Source organism: Sprattus sprattus (genome assembly GCF_963457725.1).
Source record: "Sprattus sprattus genome assembly, chromosome: 11".
NCBI lineage: Eukaryota > Metazoa > Chordata > Actinopteri > Clupeiformes > Clupeidae > Sprattus > Sprattus sprattus.
Window position 1 is genome coordinate 20,420,532 of NC_137909.1, and position 6,566 is coordinate 20,427,097.

The 6,566-nt window shown below is 42.9% G+C and overlaps 1 protein-coding gene across 1 annotated transcript in view; it reads left to right on the forward strand.

The window, feature by feature from the left end:
• The first annotated feature begins 5,956 nt into the window (after window positions 1-5,956).
• tmem119b (transmembrane protein 119b) overlaps window positions 5,957-6,566 on the forward strand; it is a 2,447-nt gene continuing 1,837 nt past the window's right edge. Inside the window, exon 1 of the mRNA XM_080847099.1 lies at window positions 5,957-6,127. The gene's annotated coding sequence lies outside the window, so the exon portion shown is untranslated. The remainder of the gene's footprint in view (window positions 6,128-6,566) is intronic.

Genomic DNA, 6,566 nt, shown 5'->3' on the forward strand with positions numbered 1-6,566 from the left:
GTAAGGCTCTGTTAGAATAAAGTGTTGTATGTTCGCATATGTATGATGCTGCTTGGGTTTGATGTGGATCCTCTTTTTTTTGTCACATCTAGCGCACAGTTTAACTTTCCATGTGTTTTGTGTCGTACTGTATGCTTTTGAAAAATATGGTTTGCTGTTTTTGATAGTGTTTCTGAAATCGTTGTATCTGATTAGTGAACCCGTTTTGTAGGTTTTTGTCAAAGTTTGTTTGTTCATGACGAGGACTTTTAGAGCAATTCATATGATGACATAACATACAACTGACTTCGAATCATCTACCAATGTGAATAGGTGTTGTCTTTTTATTGCTTTGAATGTTTTAAATCATATCCCTATTATCTATTAAATACAATGACTGTCAAGTGTGGTGCCAAACTATTTGTCAAGAAGTATGTTTCAGCCATCGTTTTTATACTCACAATGGTTATTGCATCTGTTTGGATTTGAATTGCCTTGTTTTCAACAATTTTAGTCCTTTACCTAACCAAACACAACACACTGTCAATTCGTGTGGCATAGTATACTTCTCCCGCAAAAATAGATTTTGAATGTAAAATTCTATATATCAGATTTCAAACTGAGTGATACTGGGGGAACAATACACTACTTTTTACCATTTCCTGTTTTCATGACATGATGGAGAGCTCGATATGTTCTTTTTTTAGTGTGCAAAGAAACACAGTCAGTGGAGGTTTTATTTAAATAGTGAACTATCTCCTGGCAGAAACACTCTGGGTATTTCTCGAAATGCAATCCGTCTGTCTGCTAAACATCCTCTTTCGGTTGCTCTGTGGTATAGGGAAGGTCTCTCCACCCTAACCGGTGGTTTGTTGTAGTTGAGTGTTGTTGAGGGTGTGTTTTTGTTCGTTGGGGTTAGATAATGTTGTCCTGTAATACCTACACCTTCAGAACTTCATGTAAATCAGCATAGCAAGGTGGTGGATTGATTGATTGCAAGATTTGGGGGTCAACAATTGAAACAGGGCCCTGTTTTAGGGTTCCTTATTTGGTATGCAGCGTGCAAGAGGATATTAACACCCAGTGTGAGTTATACCCTAAACAGTACCAAGAAGCCAATTTCTCTTATATTTCTGCATCTATTTCGTCTGATGACTAACATTTTTCTGATGTTTTCCTTTTAGAATGGTCACCATGGCAGGGTTGTGTCACTCATCTTCTGTCATGCTGTCTGTCATGTTGCTGTTGGTCTTGATGACGCCAGAATTCTCCAGTGCTCACTCGCCCAAGTACATCAAAAAAGGAGGATCTAGAATCCGGCGCTCGGCCACACTTTCTGACGTGGACGTTCCTCACAATGTTACAAACGGCTTTACCCCAGGAGGCAGTGGTACCACTCAGGTTCCACAGACATCTGCAGAGCTCTTTGTCACACAGGCCTCAAATGCTACTAAAATTGCCAGTGTCACCCAAGACCTTCCGACCACACAAGCCAACATAGAGGCGCATTCTTACATGACCACCAACATAGCAGCCCGCACTTATCCTAGACCAAATACTGACAGTACCCAGTCTTCTGGGGGGCTTCCTAAAACCACCTCCAAGACTACCATCAAACCACTTTCCACCTCTGTGGGCAGAGCTTCATCTTTGCTGGAGACGAATGTCACATCACATCCCAGCAATGCCTCCTCTCCCTCAGTGACACTTCACACCTCTGATTTAGATAAAGCTTCCTCTGACTCAACTTCAACTCCAACAGATACGTCTCAGTCATCCCACGTTGAACCGCCCACCTCAACCACTCAGCCAACACTCCCAGTCAACAACTCAACGCCAGACAAGTCTCACCCTTTCCTCACAACCCACACTGTCTTTACCAATGCATCTACAGCCTCATCTAATGGTTCAGTTCCAGGGCATACCACTGTCTCTGGAGCATCCGGTGACTCTGAGAGGGTGACGACAACTGAGCACAGGCCAACCAGCGGCGCGTCCACCTCTTCAGCCAATGGCCTCCACCCAAGGCCGCATCCCAAAGTCACAACAGCTGCAGCAACAACCACCTCCAAGTCACCACCTCTGACCCCGAGGAAGAGCGACTGTCCTTTGTTCACACAGTCTCCGAGTAAGAAGACGAATTTGGTGGGTGCCTGCCTGATAGCTATAGCGTCCCTGGCGGGTTTGGCAACATTCTTTATGGTGTGCTCCATCATCCTCTGCACCAAGCTCGCCGCTGCCAAGCACCGGTACCGGGTGAGAATGGGCGGGGAGGGGACGGAGATGGTGTGTATCTCTGCACTGCTCCCAGATGGTGACGGTCCTCCCATGAGACCCAAGACCCCAAAAAGCAATGGGGCCCTCATCCCATTCACAGATACGGACAGCGACTACGGGGACAACCTCACTCTCAACAGTTTCCTGCCAGATGGTGACAACCGTGTTTAAGGCCACATAGTGAGCACATGTGGGATGTGGGTAGCCTCATCCAAGCAGTTTCCTACCAGATAAAGAACAACTCTCCGTCTTAAAGGGAAACTTCAGGATTTTTCAACCTGGGCCCTACATTTAGGGCACTGAGTGAGGTGTGAAGTTAGAGAGTGGAAGATGAGAAAACAATGACTGTCTATAATTTTTACAGTTTCTTATCCGTTAAGAAGGCGAGAGGTAAACAGACATTTTGTATCTCTGTAAGGATCCTTTCCAGACCCTAAGATTACATTGACGAGGCTGTCAGTGGCTCAAACAAGCGGACTTTGACGTGCATGCTTGCTCCATAGGATTCCATTGTAAGGCCATGCTGTTTTTTTTCCCTAGAAAATATTTGGACCCAAAAAGATCTAAAAATAGGTTTAAATATCCCAAAGATTTCCTTTAAGGCATTTTGCAGCCTGAGTGTTACATGCTTTTTGGCTTTAGTTGTGTAATGTGATTCAGTAAAAGAAGGGGCAATGATGGAGACAACTGTTGTCTTTTGATGCCGGCCTCAGAAGTATTTGATGCTTTCTACACATTTTACATCAACCTCTCTACTTTGCAGCCAGCCTTTACTGCATCTAAACATGCGTGTAAGCTATCAGGGGATCTGAGATTTGTTGTGACATGCAACCCTTGTACCTGATAATACAAAAAAGGAAGCAGTTGGAACTTTAAATGTACACTTCCTCTTTCATTTAGGTGAAATAGTGTCACAACTCCAAGATGCTGAACCAAAATGGAACCAATGAACCAAATTGTGCGTCAGTGTCAAGAAGCAGTGTTTGCTATTTTGTTCTTTGAAATGCATGTTGGTTGTATTGTGGTGTTGTATATGTTATGTGGTGTACAAAGTCGTCTGTAATATTTGTAACTTGTTGGGGATACATAGTTGTTTCTGCATATTTTATTTCCACATTCACACGTCACTTCCCGTGTTATGCTCAGATGTGGTGCCCCAGCTGTCTATCAGAACAAATAGCAGTTTTATTTATTTTCTGTAAATAATTGTGGGATTTTAAACTGTATTTAATTTAACCTCAGATGAAAATGTCCTTGACAGTCCTCTATTTAATCTTGCACTGCAAAAAACGTTCTATTCAAACAAGATCCTCGGGTGATTTGACTTTGCAACAGGACACTGTGAGCGCTGTGCAGACAGCACTCGGAGGTCTCTCAAAGGGATTCACCTCTGATTTATAAGCCTTGGAATGAAAGTAGCAGACTGCTACTGCTCACTGCCCCTGCACTCTGGCCAGCCAATCCCCTCCAGTCACGGTGACAGACAGAGGAGATGGAAAATGCAGATCCCGCTTTATCAAATCCCTGTCGGGGACAAGACATGTTTCATAAAACCATTTTCTTAGTGCACATACATGTTTGTACTTAAAAGCACTTGAAGGATGTGTCATATTTTGTTATCTTATATTCCATGGATGTCATATGTGTTATAGTAATATTTTAATTTGTTCATATAAAGACTTGAGTTGTGCTTGTTGTTCTCTTTACAGAAAATACACATATTACAATGCCTGTGTTATTCCTTTACTGTTATGCACAAAAGTGTGTGGAACAATCTAATCTTGCAGGTATCACAGCTTGCATTTACAGGGACGTAATCTAAAAGAGCTGTATCTGATACGCAGACGCAACTGGCCTAACCTTTTCAGACGGACAAATCACTTATACTTTTTTCTTTCTGGCCGAAACTGTCTGAGCAGCTTAAGACTAACAATAGCTCCTGATTTATTTTCACGTTCCCCCACCTCTCTGGCTTCAGCATTTAGGTCTTTCCCTAGCAGGAGATGAGACTGACAGTCCAATCCACCCCAGCCAGACATTTACAAGCTGCACTGGGAGCCAACTCCCTAAACAAGGCTTGTGTAAAAAGACAGAATTTGCATCTGTGTGAGAGCAGGAAGGGCCTCTTGACGAGATGAGATCAGGTCAAGATGACTTACAAGACAAGATAGGCAGCAACAGCAGCTACAATGGAAACATGCATCTGACATACAAGAAGGTGATCGTGGAAATTTAAAATGTTTTCACAAACATTACAGCAGCAGAAGATAATCATTTGTTTGGTTATTTGTTTGTTAGTTTATGTGTGTTTTGTATTGTATTGTTTTACCCGGACATTGTTTATAATTGGTAAAAACAGGCCAGATTATAGTTTTAAGATAATTCTCATCTGCAATCACTGACTGTTGCTTCCAGGCTAAATAAATCTCTCACCACGCGCAAGTTCAAAAATCAGAAATAAAGATCAAAACTGTGTGTAAGAGCCTGGTGTTTTAGATAGTGCTATTAGTTCACATTTAATGTGTGAAGTGCATGCATGTGTGTCTGAAAGTGTGTATTGTGTTTGTGCTTGCTTTCACATATACTGCATGCCTTGGTCTAGAAAATACACGTCACATAAATCATGTGTGTGTGTGTGTGTGTGTGTGTGTGTGTGTGTGATGAGGGAGAGAATAAAACCAGGGCACAAAACGGTGGTGCTTATTTTTAACCTATATTAGCTAGTCAGCAGCTGTTTCAATTCCCCGGTGTGTGCAGTGTCCTGTGCTTAACTGAGCGACGTGTCTGATTTTGCACAAAACACCCTGTGCATTGTTTCAGGAGGAGGGGGGGGGGGGGGGGGGGGTGGTAGGTAGTGATTCTGCATGCGCCCCTGCTGCCTGGGCGCATTATGTCCATGCAGGGAACATTAACCCTTTCCTGAACAGACCCAGGCAAAATTGGAGACAACAGAGTGGGCAGTGTTGGAAAAGAGGTTGTTATTCTGCAGGACAGTCCTCTCACACTATGTACACGTCTCAAATAGTTGACTGTGCACCGAAAATGAATGCATTTATCAATCTTGCAGACACTTTTGTCCAAAATAACAATGTTAGAGTGTAAGGTAGAGTTAGAGTATACAAACCCATATGTATGTTTGGGACCTGAAAATTAAACTCATGGTCTCAGGGTTACCTAGCATCTTACTTTATAAGTAAAGAAACAGGAAGGATAAGATCTTAGACAGATAGTAGATTGAAAGAAATGTACATTCTTCATTCTTTCATTGGAGACAGATAAGGTATGGTATTCAGAAGCTATACGGTGAGAGAAATGAGAGAGATAATCATGACAGAAAAGAGCATGAGGTGCTTGTTTGGACCTCCGTTGCTCCGGGTTATGTGCTTCCCAAGGCCGGACACAGGAGCACAGCAGCCCCCTGCCCCCCACATCAGAGTTAACTAAAGCTTAACAAGAACAAGCTGTGGGTAAATACCCCAATCCTCTCTCTCTCTCTCTCTCTCTCTCTCTCTCTTCCTCTCTCTCTCTCTCCTTCCCCGTCTTCTCTCTGTGAAGAAGAAAAGGAGGAGGAGGAGGAGGAGTAGAGGAAAAGAAGGGGGTGTGTGTGTTGGTGGGGTGACTGAAAACTTCTCTTCATTTTTTCTCCTTTACCGGTCAGCCCCTTCTATTTCATCCCACTCTCATCCAGATGTGGGGGGAGGACTGTGCTGCAGAGAGAGAAAAAGAGCAGGAGAGGAGAGGAGAGGAGAGGAGAGGAGAGAGGAGGGCTTGAAAAGTCTTCAGAAGTCTGAGGAGTATTTTACCACATCTCTCTCATTGTCTGACTCAACTTTTCCCTCCATCTAAGCAGTCAGGGAATTACCCCTCTAAGGTAAGTACAACTCAGCAAGAAGTCTGTTCTCTTCTCAACTAATGGCAGCTTAACTTGACACATTTTCTGTTCAACTTTCAATGAGGATAATCTTTAAATAAAGTAATTTGTGGTAAGAGGCATTGTGTTCTTTTATGGACCATTTGAGGAGGACTGCTCAGAATAGTTCCTCTAGTTCCTGTAGACTCTTTGTGCAGTCTAGAAACATTCCATACTCCAGACTAGGTCGGTTTGTGTTGGCAAACTGGACAGCATGACCATGTGTGCCAAACTGCACTTGCAGACTTATTGCAAAAGTTATTGTGTTGAAATGTGTTTAAAGACATTGAAGAGAGGGTACACTCCTAGTAGTAACAACTGGTAGGTCATTGTTGGTAAGATTATCCTTTGGCACGTATAGTGTTATTTCTGATGACCAATAGAATTCGAATATTCAAGA